This window comes from Penaeus monodon, chromosome 24, assembly GCF_015228065.2.
Source record: "Penaeus monodon isolate SGIC_2016 chromosome 24, NSTDA_Pmon_1, whole genome shotgun sequence".
In the NCBI taxonomy this organism is placed as follows: domain Eukaryota; kingdom Metazoa; phylum Arthropoda; class Malacostraca; order Decapoda; family Penaeidae; genus Penaeus; species Penaeus monodon.
This window is the reverse complement of record NC_051409.1, coordinates 20,249,243-20,249,945: the sequence shown is the minus strand read 5'-3', so window position 1 is coordinate 20,249,945 and position 703 is coordinate 20,249,243.

Below are 703 nucleotides of genomic sequence, written 5' to 3'. Positions count from 1 at the left end.
GGAAGAGGAAGGAACAGACTTAAAAGTGACCGACTAAAGGCTACCAGTCCTCTGCCCTCTTCTCTTGCGTGCTGAAGATCTATTCCGTTAGCGTGCATGCCTGGCCCTCTATTCGCGATACATGAGCGTGCCTGCCAATGTGTGCATGAACGCATTGGTACAAGCCATTAATTATGAGGGACGAATACTTGCCTCCGCGTCCTCGATTACTTCTGATTGTAAACTAGTGTGCAAAATTCCCTAACTGTCCACTCCCATCGCTGTCCACTCCGCAGTGCACCCGCCGCATTCTCCCCTTCCTGCTCATGCAACTATCGATCGGGATCGGTGCAAGCGCGTGCTATCCGATCTCGCCTGGAATTACTAATTAGTTACTGTCTACTTACTAGACTCCTACTGTTTATTTCACTGCTGGTCCTTGATTAGGACTGCTGAAGGGTCGTTCCGAGGCGAATAAAAACGTCTCAATTTCTTCCTCTCTCTTCCCTTTTCTGTCTGAACTCCCACTTGTCGAGCGTGACGCAACGGATAATCATAGCAGTCTTAAGCCTTCACAGCACTCTGGCGACGCGACGCTCTGAGTGGAGCTGCAGCGTCACGCGCTCCACCAGCGAGCTCCGCACACGGGCGGCCATCCTTCATGCAGGTCGCTGCGACTGTTCCCTCGCTCACTTAGTCCGCAATTGCCTGCCGAATCCCCTAT